At 34.0% G+C, this 20,180-nt stretch overlaps 1 protein-coding gene and 1 long non-coding RNA gene across 2 annotated transcripts in view; one reads left to right on the top strand and one right to left on the bottom strand.

The window, feature by feature from the left end:
- Positions 1 to 20,180, top strand: part of NXPH1 (neurexophilin 1) — a 132,520-nt gene that overhangs the window by 96,602 nt on the left and 15,738 nt on the right. The gene's annotated exons all lie outside the window — the stretch shown is intronic.
- The window catches only part of LOC122159739, a 55,824-nt gene continuing 43,066 nt past the window's right edge, over positions 7,423 to 20,180 (bottom strand). Inside the window, exon 5 of the long non-coding RNA XR_006168602.1 lies at positions 7,423 to 7,504. This is a non-coding gene — a long non-coding RNA (uncharacterized LOC122159739). The remainder of the gene's footprint in view (positions 7,505 to 20,180) is intronic.

Raw genomic sequence — 20,180 nt, 5'->3', positions numbered from 1 at the left:
TTGGAGCACTGTTGAACTGATTAATTTGACACATTTTGATTCTGAACTTCAAAAACTGATCATATGAAAACAAATTGATATTGAAGCTGTGCATAAGAACAATGCCCATCATTTCTCTAAGTCAAGATTGGAGTGTAGAAGCCTCGTCCTTTAAAAATCTTTGTAAGAAAAGTCAATGTTGCATGAGCAGTGCTATGGCCTTTCTATTTTCTGGTGGTGTTTGTACTTGTTGATCATGGATAGTCTTCCTTCATCTTTCCAGTGCCCACAGTCCTGGGCAATGGAAGACCTCCACTGAACTCTCATTTCTTATTGTCTGCTCTTCCTTTTTAAAGCCTTCTCATTCGTGTTGATTTTGGCAATGGCAAAAAGTTGTGACAACTAGATGTATTGTAACTGGATGGCATTTCAGTACATTTATTGTTTTCATCTCCATGTAAATCTGGGACGTGAATGAGTTCCTCAGGTTTGTAGTTATGTAACGTCTGTGGATGTATTGTGAGTTGCTTTGATAATGATTATGTATGTTCTGAGTTTTAGAATTACCTATGGGCTTCAAGTGACATTGAGGCCATGTTATATAAGAGAATGTGTACGTAAACAGTAAATGAGAGTACCCACCAGACACAACTTGCAGTCTCGACAGCAAATGGTCAGAATGGGACAAAATGTCACACCATGAAATGGTGATGGTCACACAACACAGAGTAATCAAATTGGGTTTAGTTTCCTAATTCATGAGATTCAGTCCACTACTAAGAACACATTTATATGGGATCAATGAATGTAGTTGTAGAGACCATTGGTTATTTTATAGTCCTATTTTGGTCCATTGTTGTTATAATAAAATCCATTATGGTCCCACAGTTTAATAATACATGTGGAATAGGATAAATGGATAAACTTGCCAATGTTTTCAGTACCCTTTGTAGGATAATCTGTTTTATCATCTGGGTCTGTTCTATCTCTCTACAAGAAATTGATAACTTTAAAAAAATCAAATTGGAATTACTATCAGCCTTTTTTACATTAATGCCCCTTTTTCAAACCTTTACAATTAATGAATTTTAATTATTTTAATTATGGGGATCAACCAAAATTTTTGTTTTGAATACAACAGCTATATGAGCTGGTTAGTAACAGAATAATACCTATTTCAAATTGCTTATTACAGATGGAGCAGGATGTAAAACCTCCAAAAAACAAAACAAAACAAAACAAAACAAAAAAATGATAACCAAATAACTTATAGCATTTCTTTTTCACTTTTCATGTGCTTATCCACGTAGAACAAAAACTTGTGATCAGTTCTTGTGTCACTATATTGATGCATCCCATATTTGACATAGACTAAAAAGTTGTAAACAAAAGGAAAACTTTTCTCATTCTTTGACTAGCCTATTATTTCAACTAGAAGGGAGAATTCCTACTTTTTTTCTGTCTGTGTATGATGAGTGCTGCTGAAGTTCGTTGGAATCTTTCCAGCGAAAACTTTAGCAAACCCTTTGTAACTAACTGAAGTAAACAGTTTCTTGTTAGTCAAACCTCATATGTGGGGTGCCAAACTTCAAATATTTTTGGCCTTTCTTGTGAGTTACACCTCATTTACAATGCAAATAATGCATTGTAAATAATAATATGCAAATAAGTCCTTGAATATCTGAATTCAGGCTCTCGAAAAGGTCCAGTTGAAAAAAAGGAGTACTTCCAAAAATGTATCTTTCCCTACCAAAACTCTAGTTAACTATAGGGTGTAATGCTAAAAGATAGAGCTGGTGGAAATGGATAATTATGGAAGTGTAATTACAAACTTCAGAAATAGAAGAACATGTACTGTTAATATATTGTTGTCAAATTAGGTGGTTGGATAGTGATACTATGCATAGTTTAGCTCTTTTATTAATGACTTTTGAGTGGAATGTAGCCTTTGTATGTACATAATATCTTTAGAAATAGAAAATTTCTCTCTGCATCTTTATATTGTGCAGAATCTGAACTTGCTCAATACTTATTTAGCTCACACTCTTTAGAGGCTTTAGAGTTGTCCCTCAAGGACACAAAAAATTTGCATAAAAAGATAGGAACAAAATAAGAACAAATTATTTCTCCAAGTAGATAGATTTTAAATCCATTTGAAAAGGTCTTTCATTTTCAGCAGAGTGATGGATTAATTCTTTAAGAGAAAATGGCAGTAATTAGGTATAATACCTGAGAGAGCTCAATAAATATTTACTAAATTAAGATTATTTATTATTTGAATTATAAGAGTGTCTAGAAGCCTTTCATAAGTGCAGAGCGTCATTGGTTTGGATCTGTATAAGAACAGCTGCTATCCTAACCAGCATACAGCCCAAAATAAATGCCAGGGAAGACAGGAACAAAATGAATTGCCTGAGGGCATGGGGTTAGCTGCAGATCTAGGCCTATGATCTCTAAAGATACCCCAGGAGCATTACCTACAGGAGCTGCTACTTACTCTTCCCTTCTCATCCCTTATCCTTTGACTTCCAACCATTCCTCAGTGCAGCAATGTATCTCTGATTCATTATCAAGGCCTTAGTGACTATTATCATTGTCTGTTTGCTCTGCTGCTCTTAAATTGACCCTGTATAAATGATGGGTGAATTGTGAGTCAGAAGAGTTTGTTCTTTGCTGATGTTTTCCAGATGATACACTGCAGAACTTCTATTAGAACAGTTAATTATTGTGATCTATCCTTTTTTTGGTGGCTGATAGTCTTTACCTCCTTAGCTGACACATCCAGCAAGTTTACACATCCAAGAGTGAGGCAAATCCGTGTGGACACAAACATTCCAGGTAGTGTCCTCTGCATGCTGCTTTTGATGTATGCTCCAAATTCAAAAGAAATTTCAAATATGGCTGTTCCAGACAGCTGAACTAATTAAGTGGTTTTGAGAAGAAACAAGTGGGTGAAGGACTGCATGGGGAGCTCAAGTGAGCCTACCTAGGAGAGAACAGTGCTCTGCATGGAATTACTTAATCTTGTGTAAATGTTGCTTAGGAAGCAGAGAAACAGAGCTGAGGGAGAAGTTTTCTAGGGATAGTGATTCTGTCATACATAACGTGTCTTCTGCAGTTTTGACATTTTCCTCCTAGTTTATATATCTATGTGAAATTTATTTGTACTTGATTTATTGCTATATCAAAGGCTTCAATTCTGAGATGATTTGGTTCAGCAGTCCCTTGATTCAACAAAGGTCTGCAGATACCCAAGGTGAGCTGTGCTACTAGGGGATTCTCCTAGGAGCACTTATTGACAAATATTTTTTGTAATCTAAACAGAAACTGAAACATCTTCTTGGTCTGTTTTGTAGAAAAGTTTTCCTTCCCTTCCTGCCTTTGGGAATAACTCTATGGATCTTACTTAAAGCTATGCACCAACAGATTTATGCAACTTTACCTTCAAGTATTACTTTTCTGTGCCTCTTCTTCACAGTGAGTTAAAGGGCTGAGTGTCAGTAGTACTAATCCCAAGGTTTGAGGATTTTGTATGTATTACAGAGTAGGCACTGTCTCTGAAAGAACCCAACTAGTAGTACAAAGATTCCTAGAGGCTGAAATAATTGAAAGTGAATTCTGTGATGAATGTTCCTTACAGCTGGACTGTTGGAGAAGTCTGGCTGGAAAGGCATTCAGCATAAATTTCTAGGCTCTACTTCAGTTTCACCTTATCACTGTGTTACCTTTAGCTGTAATATATTCCTCTCTAGAGTTTGATCTTGATATCTAGGGAAGAACTTTTGTGATTTCATAAGATGATTGATGCATTGCCAGATGTATATTCAGACTTTTGAGAACAGCTTAATATATTTTATATATAAATATATGTCTGTGTACATACATATATATGTGTACATATATATATAAATATACATATAAATATATATATATATATATACACATACAGACTTCAGTGTGTTTCTACCAGACTGTCCATCCAGACTACTTCAGTCTGTTTCTACCAGCCAAATTGCATAGTGGCATGTCAAAATTAACACATGTCACTTGTGTCAAAAGCTGATAGGAACACATTTACAGTTGGTTTACAACTGAAACAGTTTCCAGGAGCTTATATAATAGGGTTTTTTTTCCTAGTTGAAGTAGCAACAAAAGATGGCATTGAATGAATTTCCAGTTTTAATTTCTCCTTTTTGTTTTCTTTGTCAGGAAGGACAGTATTATTACTACTTCTCATCTGTTCATTGTTAGATCTAAATACTTTTAAGTATTCTCTGTTCTTCACACAAAAGAACTTACAACTCTAAGAGGACCAAGACTTTAACTGAATCCTTAGATCTGTGCAGTGACCTAATTAAGCTGCTGTATATCTCCATAGGAATACAAGCACAATCTATCACAGTAGCAAGACCAGGACCCAAATTAGGATAAAAAAACTTTTGAACAGAGAAAAATCATAAAGAATAGGGTGGAAAGTGTTACAAATTTATAGTTATTTTTGATGATTTTCAAAATATCTCTGCTTTGGATGATAGTCACAGCCTAGGTAGTTTTAGTCAGCTGAAGTGTACATGCAGGATAGAGTTCAGGCTATGGAATTTGTTTTCTTGGTAGCCATACCAAGAAAGATTCAAATTAGTTGCATAGAGGCTTCTTTTTTGTCATCTTAGGGTATCTGATAGCTTGAATAAGTTTACATGTCTAAAATGGCACCAGAGGCCTATATTTAAATGCATTATGTGTCTTCTTGACACTTTTTCAGAATCTCAAATATATTTGACAACTCTGTTATGTCCGTACACCTAGTTACAGTTCTAGTGTGAGCCTGACTTTGTATATGCAAACTCTGCATATGCAAACACGATAAAAGTTATCTCAAGAAGAGGATAATAGCCTCTTGAAATTACCCTCTATCTTTTGTTTAGAAAATATTTCTTTCTAATTGTTTTAAATAAAATGATCAGGCTTTTATGTTTTTAAGGTATGATTAAGGTGTGATTCAGAGATGTGTAGAGTCTCATTTTCTTCTGCTTTTTTGGAGACAGTTCTTCATGTCCTGGTGTGCAGGTATTTTGGATATTTTTTAAAATTCAGGGAAACCAGAACCTACTTCTTTAGATGCCTTAGTAGTTTGACAAAATTTGCCATTCATTCCCAATTGTATAAGACAAGAAAGATTACTTTCTCAAAGGTGTTGTGAAATGAAATCATTTGAAGATTTTGGGATCTTTGCAAAGTGCAGGAGGGACATTAGAATACTAGGGTGTCATTGCAATCAGAACTACATAGTTATCCATATAATCTTATCACAGTACTATATATTTCAGATTTGGAAATAGGGAAGAGTTGTGCCCTTAAAGACTACTGGATAGTGCCAAATATTAAAAAATTAATCTGCTGGAATATGTTCCATTCCAGAATTTTGAAACGCATAGTAAAAAATTCAGAAGGGACCTTCAAAATTTGTTGTTTTCTCTTTCTTGAGACTCATGCATGCACTTCCCTTGTGTAACAGCTTTGAAACCCTGAGCTAAATCTCGCTGTTCAAAGCCCAAAACACTTCAGAGTGTAAACCCCTCTAAAGCTATTAAGGGATGTGAAACTGATTACATATGAGTTTTCCATCTTTTTAGTGAAAGTCTAATAACGTAGTAAGTAGTATCTTCTACATGGAACGTGGGAATGATCTGTTTTGTTTCACTTCAGAGTCCTCTCTGGAAGCCAAATTATAAATTACAGCATGTGCTCAGGGGAATCTAAGCACCATTCCTTCTACTTGCTAAAGCAATCCAAGAAGTCCAGGACATTTAAATACTCTAATAGTCTGCAAAAATGGCTGAGCTCAGAGTAGAACAGTATGCTCTGCCATTCTTTTGTCATGAGAAGAGTTTTGCAAAATGTTTGGTCTGGAAAGAAAGTTACGTTGGAATTTCAGCTGATATTTTGATGATGAGCTAAACCAAGCTTAATGTTTGGAGCCTTACCAAAGTAGGTGAGCCTCTGCAAGGTGCTATGTTCCTGTGCTCTCTTCCATGTAGGAAGATGTCTACTGTGCTATTTTCTTGGATGCATAGCACACAGACTCACCTGGCTCACTCCATGACTAGTGTGAGAGCAGAGGTGAACTGTGTTTCTACTCTTCTTTGTTGCATGCTTATTCATTCCAAAGACTAACACTAAGCAAGGGAAAATTCTCAGTCTTCCTGAATAGAGGCTGTTATGAGTAGCTTTCAGACCAATGATATTTTTTCTTGGGATTATTTTCAATATTACATATTACATATTACAATATTGCTTCTGAAAGAATATTATTTGTGCATTACGGTTATTTCATTTGGTTTGTATATGTGTACATGTGTATGCACTGCTATGCTACTAAGTTCATGAAATATATTGTGTTTCTGTATCCATGCGAAAGTCATAGTTTCAGGTGATGAGTACAATATTGGTATGAAGAAAGAATAAAAAAATAACTAAGAAGCAGCCATAATTTAAATGTGAAATACATAGGTATAACTCAAAAATTAAACTCTGCAAAACAAGTTTTGGTTCTTCATAGTTCAGCTACAATTGTTCTTATGCATAACTAGACCTACCATCCAAGGACAAATATCTGACTGCATAGTGAAGGTGCATAGTGGTGACACTGAAGTAATGGAAAGTGGTGTCATGGATATACATGTAAGGATACAATCAGCTACAGAATCAGTTTTGTCCTTTTTTAAATTCAGCTGTTCAGTGCTGCCAGGTACTGTGCAAGCTAGGAAATCTTTCCTAAAATTCATAATAAACTAGTAATGCAGTGATGGAATTATTCTTTTTGGTTAGGCAACAATACATTTGAATAATTTATATCTACCTTTGTACGTTTCAACTATTCCTACGGCTTTCTGTGCTTTGAGCAAAGGGAGAATTTTACACTTCAAATTCTATAAAAATAAAACACATAAGTTACTGAATGAACATAGCTTTTGTTTAAAGCATTGAACCCCTTCCATCTCAGCATTATCACTATATTCCTTCAGTTTGAACAAGTACCCTGTAAGTCACATATTTCCATTTTTGCCTTATCTGGGAATAGCTTGTTTAAACAATTTCTTTGTTCTACAGAGTTGATTTTCTCTTGAAATACGTTTAAACTTTGTTCAGAAACTGTTCTGCAGGTTGTAGTTGATTTTTGTCTGCACAAAAATACCCTGGTTTTAGATGTATATTTAAAATATTATTTATTAAAATGTTCAATTTAAGAGAAGAATTTTAAATGAGCAATTTCTGATTTAAAGGGTGAAGATTAGAAGAATCTTATTGGTGCACAATTTGTCCCATAGCATGTTTTTTTTTTTTTTCTTTTGACTACAAGTAAGGAAATTGATGTGATTCTGTAAGTAGGTCTATACAAACAGCATTTGTTTTTAGAAAGGATGAGAAAGAGATGAAATTTATTCTGTTGTTTCAGAAGGCATCTCTATCCTTTATTCGGGTGTAATATTCAGTTGTAATTTTCATAGAACAGTAGACAGGCATTCTGGAAGGCAGAAATTAGAAAATAAATAAAATAAACAGCACAGAGTTATTTCATGATGACAATATACTCAGGAAAGATTTGTAAAGACCACTATATAGCCCTATATAAATCATAACATCTTCAGTAAATTTTTCTTGGTTAAAAAACTATTCATGATCTCTGAAAGGAGAACACCTCTACAAGAATATTATAATGAATGAAGAAAATACTGAAATGCTACATGGTAGCCTTGACATGTGAGTCTTTTCCAGGATCAATGACATATCCTTCCTTTGGGTCTGAAATGCCAATTTTGTTTCTTTCTTCCTCTTAAATCTTGTTTATTAAAAAGGAATAAGAATTACAAATTGTCTATATCTATATAGACAATAATTTCTAAATGTATAAATATCTGTACCAAGATAAGAAATTCTCCAAAAATCAGGCACCTCATTTTCTGATTTTGAAATAACAATATGACTCGACAAACCAAAATTGGTAACAAAAGAACTCAATCTAACTGGATCTAAACTGCCTAGAGCAATAATTATTAGATAAAGAAGACAGGCATGAAATGGTCACTGAAAGCAAAAGAGAAGACAAAAATTATTCATGTAGGTAACCTTAATTAAATCAAAATAATATAAATAATAAAGACAACGTACAGTTGCATCATTCATATGAGTATTAAAACTACCCATCAGCAAAATTTTAATGTAATGTAGTTTAACATCAAGTAAAGTCTGACAATAATTCAGAAACATACTTCAAGCAAGGTATGACTCCAAGGGCAGGCCATAAATAACAAACGTAACAAAGGAAGCACTAGCTCAATGAATAACACAACTTAATACTGAGTTTATGCTCAGCTTCACTATTGAAATTACACTCATGTAACTATCAATTTCAGTGGAGGCCAAAAGTTATAACACTTGAATATCACTCTGATGAATAAAGCTCAGATTCTCATTTCTTCTGTTTCATCACCTGGACATTAAAGATCCTTAGCAGTGCTTGTTGTATTTTTCTGCCTCCTTACCGGTCAGCATTTTACATGCTATTTAAGAACAATTCTCCAAAAGATTGGTGTCTGGAACGTATTCCCTAATTCTGACTGTATGCTTAGACACTGAATTTGCTTGAGACTCAATTTCTATTTTTATTTTTATTTTTTAATCCATGGTTAGTCATAAACATCCTATAGATCACCAGATTTTTTGTACACATAATTTTCCCTTTTTTAATCCTATATCACTGCAAAATTGCTTAAGGATTTCCCATGCCACAGTCTACTTTTCAATAGTATAAGACACAATTGTACAACCCTAATAATTTTATTAGGCAGTTCTTTCACTGCAGTACAAAGATTATGTTGGAAAAATGCTATCACACAGTTCTTAAAATCTATTTATGCATACTAATCAAACTATGGTTTTTCTTTGTCACTGAAGCATTAAAAATATCTGATACATAAGGATGAGATATATGAAATGTTATATATGTCTGGAAGCACTTGCATTCTCCTTTTGTTTGTTGTCTGTAAGAAGGAAATCTATATAGGTGTCTAAAGCTAGAATTCTGTGAATCATAACGCACAGAGAAAGCAGTCACTTAACATTTTGTCTCTCTTTTTTAAAAATTAGAAATATTTCTGCTTTCTTTAATTCTTTTAGCATTTTCACGGGCCTCCATATAAAAGGTGAAATCATAAATGAGGTCTCCAATATTATAGGGTTTTTTTGTTCGTTTGTTTAGCATTATAGCAGCAGCACTGTTGACACCTGGTGCTTGTTATTCCTAAGAGTTCTGATTACCTCTTGAATCTCTTCAAAAATTTGGCTCAGTTGTCTGGAAAATGGCCACTTATTATTAGCCTTTTTATTCTCTTTATGGAGCTTGTCTGAGTACTCCTATAATATTTCTATAGTTGTATTCCTTGAAATAAAATTATTTCCATTTTTATTATTTATCAGACTTTTCATTATTTATATTCTTTCCTTCATGCATTGATACTCTTGTAAAACTCTTGTACAGTCTCTGTATCCCTTGGCTCAATCGTCAGAAGCAAAATCTCTATAAAATATAATGGTAATGTTTCAGACTTGCCTGAGGAACAAATGTACAATTTACCGATGACGTCCATCATATCATACTAAATATCTCCTCCACAATAACCATGAAAAGCCCCTAATCTTGTATTTGAATTTCCCAGAATATAAGATATGTTGTATATATAGTATAATCTGTTCATATTAATGTAGTTTTAATATCATGAAACATCTCTTTTTTTACTCTACACTTAGCATGTTAAGACTGTGGGAATTACAAGACATCGTACGATTGTTGAAAATATTCAGAGAACTGATCAGATATTAATCTTTAGTGAGAGCAAATATATTTGTGAAATAACTTCTGAGCTATCTCCTTTTAATGTTATTTACATATTTGTCCACTAATGACTTTTAATGGCTTTTGATAGTATGTTTAACTGTTCCCATTTCATGTTGTGTACTCCTTCTTCCACTGTGAATATATAAATTTGTGTATCCTATCTCTGAGAAGACTACTAATTATGCACAACTCTGCTTTAGTTGCTCCATAAAAAAATTCCAGAATTTTGGGCCTAAATAATGTTAAATGTTCCATATTTCTAATTCCTAGTCTTTTCTGTCTTTCTCCTAATCTTTTCACATTTGATGGCAATTATTCATATTATCTGCATTTTTTCTGAAGTTTTTCAGATGTGTCCCTAAAATTATGCTTTACCATAGATCAAAGAAGCCATTACTAAATCTCTGTTTCCCATAAACATCCTTTTAAGCTGTAGATAAAATCATTCCTAATCTTCTCTAAAATATTGAGCTCGTGGAGTATTTAGCTATGAACAGAATTGAACTGCCAGGCCTGTAAAATGTTTTTCTATCAACTGATTGTGATATACCAATGTTCTTCTTGAAACATTGCAGCTAGAGATGGTGTGTTTGGCAATGCTTAGGATGTTGCTAAACATACAAAGAAGTAACACTTTTCACTGAAATGTCCCTTTTCTTGAAAATTCTGGGAATGGTATTGTCATGGGATTTGATTAATTTCCTCTCCAACCAAATGGTTTTGGGTACATGTTGTGATGTAAGATTCTGACAAAACGTTTTCTTCATAAAATTTATATTTTCATTTAACCTTTAGAAAATCTTTTCAGTTTTTACCCAATTCACTTAAAGTGTCCTGTTGGATTTGTATTAGCTGTTCATCTAACAGGTTTGCTACCTTTCACTTACATCAAGATGTGAGTAATCTAAAACCTTTATCAGTGATGATTTATGTTACTTCTAGATGAGTGTGGATGTTTTTAAAAAATATGGGTCACAAAAACTGCAAATTGCATCACTGAGGTTTCACATAAACAACTTGTGCAGTTTCTTGAAGTCATCACATTTTTCTTTCCTCTTCATCCTCTATTTGTATTGCTCCAAATCACAGAATAAAATTCTCAAAGGTAATGGGCATTAATTTTAAGTTAAGGCTATATCAGGCAATTTGACATTTTATACCTCTTTTACTTTTCCTTTTCTAAATGAGCACTGGTAATGCATATATTTTGTGTACTGGAACAGGTCATGTCCCTTTCTGTCACAGTCCACCTTGTTTTGTGATTACGCACCCTTGAATGCATAATGGAGATATGGCCACTTGTGCATAAAGAAACATAGGGTAAATGAAGTGTAAAGATTTGTGCTTTATTGGACGGCACTTTTTGAACTTTTTTTCCATGAGCGAATTATTCAAAATATCTTCATAAATGGTGCATAACTTTAAATTTGATCCATAGAATGCAAGTCATATAATTGATTCTCCTCCTTGACTTCAGCCGTTCTATGATCATAGCATTGCTTTTCATATTTTGAGTATTTTTTTTTAATATTGATATTGTTATGTGAATAACATAAAGCAGTGTCTAATATCTTAATCTGTTACCCTTATTTCTTCTGCTTGTTTAAATTACCCTTCATGCTGTCTTGCAAGGTCATTTCTCTTGCTGAATCAGAACACAATTTCAGACGAAGATATCTGCTTGAATTTGGAAACAGACTGAAAATTGATATTGATATAAGACACACTGAAAGTGATGTTAGGAATATGATCAAAACCCACAGAGGAAAGTCAGAAAAAGGTAAAGAGAAATTCTGAAAGAGTATGGCTCTTTTTTTTTTTTTTTTTCTTTTTTTCTTTTTTTCTGCTCAACGTTTTAAGATGGATCTGTTCAGTTTGGGTTGCTTTCCTATGCTATGTGGAGATAGACAAAAAGTCTGCTGGAAATACTTAGGTGAAAATGAAATTCTTACACTATGAGCTGTCAAAACTGAGCTTCTACTCTGTTTGTAACACACAATTATTGTTATTTTTTTAATATATGCTGCACAGACTGAAAGTCTTCTTTATAATATGTGTAGCTGCTTGTAAGTCACTAGCAGATGCTGTGTATAAGAAGCAGATTCCTGGTAGTCTGCATTCCTCACTAATATATTTTTCATGTTTATATTCTAAAAGTCACAAAGACATGAAATTTTCTTGAGATAATAATTTATGATTAAATGGAGACTGGGTTGTCAGCATATAATCAAAGGAGGGGACATTATTGTGTTTGTAGAGTCAGATTATGCTAACAGCATGGAGCTGCCTCATTCCCCTACAAGCACAATGAGATATTCATCCACAGTTTCAAGTCTGAAATGCTTTTTGTAGTGGTGATTACATTTGTTCCATGTTGTCTTCAAACTGCTTCTGTGCTAGAATAGTGTCTGGCTCTACCTACCACTTGAGTTACCTCCTATAGAAGTGCTGTGGGATGAGTGAACTACTAAATCTCTAGAAATTCTTAAATTCTCATAACTAAACTATTTTTTCTGATACCTCTGACTAAAATGACAGAATTCAGTTTCAGAATTCATGAACATAACTGATACAAACATCCAGATATCATCGTTAGTATTCTCTTTTTACAGAATGCAGTGGAAGGAAAATTTATTCTGTGGATTTGAGTAGTCTTAATCTTAACTGAGCAATACAAAGTCTAAATTTTTGTATCATTGTTGGTATGTAAATGTAGGTATAAAAGCTGCCTACCTGCAAAATAGTGTATTCTGTACCATCCATGAATATTTGTTAGGTATATTTATGTTTACATTTTTCTCATGGGCAGAAAAAAGCTTTCTCTTTGAAAACTATGCATCACTGATTAGAAAAGTGCTAGCTTTTCTCCAGGTGATAAACAATTATCAGGTGAATTGTGTTGATGAGTTGTACTTCTGTTTAAAGTAATTATTAAACGTGTACAATCCACAGCAATAACGTGTCAGGGATAGGAACAAGGTGACAAGAAAATAGGGTTGAAATTCCTTGTCTTGTTTAGAAAAAGAAATTATGCTGAACCCTGGGCTTTCTCTTCTTACCCATAGTTCTTTTCAAAGATTTTTTTCAGAATAGAGGATGAACTGACCCTTCATTTGTGTGTTTCCTTGCAAAAAGGAGAGAGGTATTTGAGATTATATTGCATGACTTTCTATAATTACTTGCTAGAAACTAACAGAAAAGGGAAGTGTGAACAGGTTTTCAGGAGGTAACAATGTATAATGAGAAGGAAAAGCCTTATCTTCTGATTATTTATATTTTCAGCACCAAAGAGCTATAAGTCATAAACTAGGACCTCATGGGGAGGCTATGATTCAAATCAAAGATAAGAGACAACACATGGATCCAAACAGCCAAGTACAACGAAACGATGAAGCGACGTTGGTTAGCATGAGAGAAAGTGTCTCACTGCATTATTAGCTTAAACATTCTCTCATGTTTTTTGTAGGCATCACAGCAAGAGAGTTTTAATGAGGGATTTGAAGGAAGATAATGAGGTTGTGAGACAGATGCTTGGAAAAAAAATCACAGAGGAGATTGTTTAAAAATATCTGACAAATGGGTTATGGAAGCCAACATTCTGGTCTAACTGGAGAAAAATCTCACTGGAGATGATAGGTAGGATAAACATAAGAGGGAATTTGAAGATGAAACTAAACAACTTATATCTGATTATTTAGAAAATCATAGGCAGAAGTTGGTCAAACAAGCTGACAATTTTGTTCTATTTGATTCTGTGTGAAGGTGCCAGGGTTCACCAGAGGAATAGATGTTAAAATAATAGAGATTTCAGGTGGTTTATGACAGACTGGATAATACTTTCGGCTTTGTAGGCGAATAGGAACAGGTATTCTTTAAAGATATTATGCAGAAACATCTACAAAAATGCTGAACCAAATGAGAAATTATTTAGCATTATTTACAGAACTGACTTGTTTACAAAGGATATTATGTGATCCCAATTTCTAGAGGCATTTGATACAGTTTTATAATACATAAAAGGGAAACACTAATTGGCATTGAAAGGAAGTTTTGTCAGAAGTACAGTGCCCGTCCTTTCTAGTGTGTAAATCTAAATTCTTTGTTAGAAGAAGACAATGAAAGAATTTTAAAAAATCACATTCACATCGCGTGAATAAAAACGTATTTACTTATGTATAAAAATACAGTGTGAGCAATGGTAGTAGTGACAGAAGGTCAATTCTGCACATTTTTGATAAATACTTATGCTATCCCAGTATTTTCTTAATCAGCTTTAGCTGATTAGTTTCAATTTTTAATGATCTTTACCACTAAAAATTCTCTTGCAAGATGCATTATATCTAAATGCTTGCAAAAAAAAAAAAGCTCAGTTTCTGGAAAATTGGGGAATTAATGCAGATGATCAAGGCTATTACTACATCCCACGGTTGAGACCAGGAGATAATAGTACATTTAGGAAAAACTAGTTCACAAAACAGATTTCATTTTTTAAATATTACAGAAGAAGGTGGCAAACATGTGCTTCTTTTTGAAGCCTAAAACTATAGAAAGTGGGAGAAGACATGCTGAACTTTTTTGTGAAGTCATTTTAAAGTACTTTACATGAGAAGTTCATAAAGGTAGCAGGAGTAAGAAGCTACTATAATTAATGGTCAGAACTTCCAGACATTAAATTAATGGCTTGCCTGAACATTCACAAGAGTGGGAGACAGATGCTGAGAATTGATGAAAATTTCCTAGGAGAGGTAGAAGAAATACTGAGGGAAATCAAGGCCATACCTGAGCACATGATCAGAATATTAGAATCTCTAAAGTTTAGCAAAGCTCAGGGACCATCGTAAGTCTGTTCTAAAGATCCAAAACATCTGAGCAAGAGTAGTAAAAGTTACATTATAAAAGAGGGAAGATGTTAGATGACTTAAAAGAAGTTACTAGAAACTGGGAAGCAAGAAATTACTGATATTTAAGTATTACTTCTGCTCTTCAGGATAGTGAGATCCAAACATCCAGTTTCAGAAAGCTATTATTTGATCATGATTAAAACACAAAAATAAAAGGAAGAAGTTTAATTATTAATTTCAAGTACTTGTTACCTCAGCTAGATTAAAAGTTAACTAGTGAAGGGAGAAAAGGTACATAAATGTAATTTATTCTAACAAGCACTGGCTACAGCACAATCTGAAAGAGATACTAGTAAATATCTATTTGAATGCACATACCCCACCTTTTATGTCTGTGATTCCTTTAATTGTGTTCAGTAGGGCTGCAAAGACTCTGCACTCATCACACCCATAGTACAAATGGTGCCAATTTGGAATAAGTAAAAGCCAGTGTCAACTGCGGCAAACACTGAAATATTGAGCTTTTTTGGATAAGGGAAGATGATTAACTTCAGGTGATGAAAGAACACTGGAGTTAGCTGGTAATAGCAAATATAAATGAAGGCAAATGACTTCAGCCATTTTGTGAGTATCAGCACAATGGTAATTTTCACTTACTGGAGCAATACAATGAAGAAGTATAGGTGAGCAAAATGAAGAGAAGTGGTAATGATTTGTAGCTGTGAAGAATGTGGCATTATAACAGAGGTAAGCAAAATAATTCACACTTGCCTGGAATAACTCAGGAACATGGTTCAGTGAACTGGCTAGTAAATACCAGGTAGAAGAGTGTTAGAGAAGTAAAAATATCTTGTAAAGATGACTGATTCCCCATAGTCACATGCAAATTAGCATTAAGCAGATGGAAGATCAAGATGAAGGAATGCTATGCATATTGCTCATTTTTCTACATAGGGTGTAATAGCAGTAAACAAAGAAAACAACTTCAGTATATAAGTTTAGGTATTGAATATATATTATTTTAGCATGCTATAAAAATCTCTAAATCTGAGGTGCAAATATCTCCATTGTTTTTGTCATTATAAATCTTGTATTAATAACTTGTTGCATAGAGGACTTCTGAATAAGCGTGCATGGACTAATAATTCTGCAAAGGACACATATCTTTCTAATTGTAGATACTATTTATTTCTGAAATGAAAATAAAAATGATCACTGCAACCAATCAGAAAAACTCAGTGACAAACCAAATACCATAAATTCCATACTTAATTTGTCATTGTTCTACTACATTTAAATATAAAGCTTATTACAATCTAAAAACTGTAGAATGCCAGTGGGTACATCTTCTGAGCTTTACTTGTGCAGTAGAAATGTCAAGGTTGTATTGTCTGCCTCTGTTTTTCTAGTGCAAAACCTCCCCTCAAGTTGTTAACAGTGGTGATTAATAACCTAATGCAAAACTCTATCAAAGTTAGTGGAAAGATTTCATTGTCTTTTTGATTGGTTCATCTGTCCTCTGGCGTTCTGGACTTGTGACTTTTCCATCAGTAAGAACTAATTTCAGTTGTTTCCTCTTTACAGAACAAGGGAGATTTACTTTTAATCAGGCTTTCAATCAGACTAAGGGAGGATTTGTTTCTCAGAATGCACAGACCTAACTTTCAGAGTAGAAGAAAATGTTGAGAAGTCTGAGGGAGAAGGAAAAAGGGGAAGCTAAATGCCTCAGAGAAAGTGAGAGAGCAAGGTGAAAGTTCTTGCGTTATTGTCTATTTCATACCTTCTGAATTGGAAGAAATAAACTAGAATGATATAGATCTTCCCAGGGAGGACTGATCATATCAAAATACCTGGAAGTTACAGTCAGTGGAAACCACTGGAGAGAATACTTCATACTCTTTCTTAATGATGAACAACAAGCTGGAAATGTGGGGCTGGGATGGTGGTGAGAGTACAGAAAGTAGTTTTCCCAAAGAAAAACTGGTAAAAGTGCTACACTACCTTTCCTTAATGTTTCTGACACAAGAATTTCTCTTCCTGCTGAATAGTAGGAGTAGCATCTTAGATGCATATGCAGATACTTTTTCAATCCCACAGTAACTGCAAACACTAATTGATCACTGATGATGTATATGCATTCTGTGAATCTTCCAAGTTATGTGTGCTCAATCTGATAACAAAAAGATTTTCCCCATTCAGTACTGTGCAGTCAATAAAAACGTAGCTGTGGCAAACTAAGGTGCACTCTCTTCTCCCAAATGTACAATAACCATTAAATTATAGGCTAAGATACAATTCCAGAAATAATTTTGCACATAACAGTTGAAGCACAGAGAACATAGTTAATGTGCAAATGTGAATTTGTGCTTTCATGCCCACCAGACAGGAAAATCTGGTCTTGACTTAAACTAAGAACTTTTCAAATGGGATCCTCTGGTGGAAATACTTATGAAAAGCAAAAATGTGTTTGTGTGGTCAGTTTTTTATCCAGATGAACCTTATTTCTTCCTGTCAGATTAATTGAGGTGTATACTAATTTCTTTGCTATCATTCTTTTTATGTTCCTTTGAATGTGAATATTGTCATGGTTTCCTGTTTTTACAGACATATTCTATTTCTTGGCACATCTTAATGATTTGAAGTAAGGGTTGTCATGCAAAAGACTAAAGAGTGTAACACTTTCATAACAATATTACCTTTCTAGTTCTTTCTTTTGTACTGTGTATGAGAAGTATAGGTTATTATTAAATTTCATAGTGTCTTGCTATAGGACAACATTTAAATACTAATTCTAATCTTTGAATTGAAGATACCTTAAGGAATTGTGCTTTAAACAGCAACCCTTTTGGCTGACTCATGTTAATTTAGGGTGTAGGAAGTTTATTGCAATGGAAGTTAAGATTATTCCATAATGACAATTTATAATCTTGCTTTGTCCTTGTGATATAGTTTTGTTGTTGTTTATGCATTGGTGTGCCCTTGACGTACCTTGAATTTACTATATATTAAGGACAAGCATGTAAGGATCTGTGGAGAAGATGACATATAGTATCTGAATCCTTTATGACAACTTGTTTTAGTGTCAGTGAGAGTGCAGTAGATACACAGCTGGGAGAGTGTGTTACATGAGGCCTCACTGCATTGCAATTTAGATATATTACCCCAACACATATGAAAGTATCTTCAGCTGTTACTTTGCAAATGGCAGGGCTAGCTGACTTTGCTACCCTGATACCAGCTTCCTTCCAATTTTCCAAAAAAGGTTACTGTTGAGAGTTAAAGAGGATATTTTTAGAAGTGGTTGCAGGTAATTGTCCATCTGAAGTAGACTTCAGAATGGACCAAGCTAGAAGTTTCTTGGCAAACTTCTTTATTAAGGCTGAGAGTATGCACAGAAATTGTCTTGGCGAGTTTGAGTTAGTTTTTCTTTAGCGTATTTGTTTTGCTCAGAAGGAATGTCTTTGTCACAAGTAAATGAATGAGGAAAACTTAAAGGTGCAGGGGCAGATGACTGAAGTATGCCTGTCTTCACTTACAAAGTCAGCTATTTTCTTTTATTCCAGGATAAACCTACTTAAATGTTGTCCATAAACCTCTGCTGCATTTTAATATTGGCTGGGTTCTTGTGATCTTTCTCTACTGATGCTTAAAAAGGGCACTGACTCTTCCCTTTATTAGATTTCTGTCTGCAGTTATAAAATTAATCTCCCAGTCTCATGCTGCAATGAGCTGTGCCAGTAGGAGAGAGATCAGTTTCATTTTTTTTGCCTTAAAACTTCTTCCAAAGTTACAAGGAGTTTAGAACATTACTTTCTCTTTTCAATTTTAACAAAGCCTTTGTCTTTTTTTTCCTGCATTTCTATTTTATCCATGTCATTTTGGTTCTTTTGTTTTATACTTCACATTTTTCCCCCACTCCTTTTTCTTGCCTTCAAGCCTAGTTTATAGTCTTTGACAGGATTCTTTCTATGCTATCTGCCAAAACATCTGTTTCTTTTCTGAATAAAAAGCTTCAGTCTCCAGAAAGTGTCACATGGGTCCTCACCAACTATAAACCTTCCTTTTTCTATATGACTTTGTCAATGATGAACCAGCATTGTGCAGCTTTGTACCCTTGTCTGCTTGTCACATTTTTTATTATGCCCAAGTCAGGTATTTTGTTGGGGGAAAAAAAAGTCTTCGCATTATTTGGATTTCAATGTACACATTTCCTTTCTAACTATGCCATCAGTTATTTGTACTTTCTATTTTTAACCTTGCAATTATTTCCTGAATTTCTGATCAGAGCAGATATTTATTAGCTTGAAATTGGTTCCAGTTACAAATACTCTTCTATTTGTGCTTCTCTGCTAGGACTACATTTGAATTAATATCCTCACCAAATATGCTACTATAACTGGCTTTGATTATTCTTGGATTGATTTTTGTTGATGATACAATTTTTCAGTCGAAGTGGCATTTACGGTAGTTTCGGATTCTCTTGAGCAAGTTGTGTCACTTTCAGTACTTTCATTTTGCCATTTATACTTTTAATGATAGTAATAACTTATGTAGTAGACAGACTTAATTCTGTTGTAAAATACTTTGATGTCTTCAAGGAAAAGTGCTGTATTTGAGCATATTATTTGTATATTATATTCCCGCAGTATTACAAACTTTATGTCACTGAGGTTTTTTCAAACTACATTTTATGAACAGTCAAAAGAAGAAATGAATTTAAATACTTCCTTCAAATGCTGAAAGATTTTTTTATTGCTTTTTATGTTGCAAGATAAAGGAAGAAAGTAATTTTCATATGTGTATGTCTGGTATAATTTTCTGCTGGTATGTTGTTGATATCTTTGTCTTTTGAGTGTATTGAGGGGTAAGACAAAGATGATTTGCTGGTGAATGGTTTTATGTTCCTCCAAACATCTAAGCCTTAGTGTATTAAATAACATAAGATCAATGGACAGATATTTTTCCCCCTGGAATATCCGTAGGTGTTTCATTCTTTCAGTCCCCTGAAGTTTTCACTGAATTTTGAAGAAAATGAAAAATTTTTAAAATTATTTTTATTATTTTTTTGTAAATCTCTCAAAATTTCCTCATCTACTTATTTATTTATTTTACAGATTTTACATTTCCATTATAAGATCTGTATTAGTTACTTAGGGGTTTCTGAGATCAAACTTGTATGGGGAGAGGGAATACACATTCTGCTCTATTTTTCCCTTTCTCTGCTAGACACAATGGGAGTTTGTCCAGGTGGCAAGATTTGATAAATACTGGGAAACCACGTAAATAGAATTGCTAAGGAAATTGAATCCAGCTTCTTTCCATGGCACAATTCCCCCTAGAACAGGTGGCCTGGCATACTGGCCACAAGTTCTGTTGATAGTCCATCCAATAACTCAGTTCCCTTGTTTTGTTTGTGGGGTTTGTTTGTGGAAGTTGGCAAGCTGCCTTCCTGGAGGAGCTGCTGC

The sequence above is a fragment of the Centrocercus urophasianus genome, unplaced genomic scaffold, assembly GCF_019232065.1.
Source record: "Centrocercus urophasianus isolate 14NV4802_14NV808 unplaced genomic scaffold, USGS_Curo_1.0 seq_16, whole genome shotgun sequence".
NCBI classification, from domain to species: domain Eukaryota; kingdom Metazoa; phylum Chordata; class Aves; order Galliformes; family Phasianidae; genus Centrocercus; species Centrocercus urophasianus.
Note: the sequence above shows the minus strand (reverse complement) of the source record. Positions and strands in the feature narration are given on the sequence as shown.